Genomic DNA, 341 nt, shown 5'->3' on the forward strand with positions numbered 1-341 from the left:
TGATCATACAAAATTGACCAAAAATGACTCCTAATGACCCCTGTGTTTTATTCAGAAAAGAGAATACCCCACAACACACTCCTAGCTGTCATTACTCGTAGTGCATCTTAATGATGGATGAATAATTCAGGAGGCTCTTCTCGTAGATATTATAGTATGGGGTGCCGTTTGTAAAGTTACACAGTCAAAAATTATCACCAATAGTTTTGTTTTATTCAGCCTTTTATAAGGAAAAAAAGTCAAAGTCAGTTTTTCACCACAATATTTAGTTAGCTACCTATTTAAATTAAATATTTAAGTAGCTACCTAAATATTTAAGTTGCAACCTAAATATTTAGGTA

Source organism: Austrofundulus limnaeus, unplaced genomic scaffold (assembly GCF_001266775.1).
Source record: "Austrofundulus limnaeus strain Quisiro unplaced genomic scaffold, Austrofundulus_limnaeus-1.0 Scaffold64, whole genome shotgun sequence".
NCBI classification, from domain to species: domain Eukaryota; kingdom Metazoa; phylum Chordata; class Actinopteri; order Cyprinodontiformes; family Rivulidae; genus Austrofundulus; species Austrofundulus limnaeus.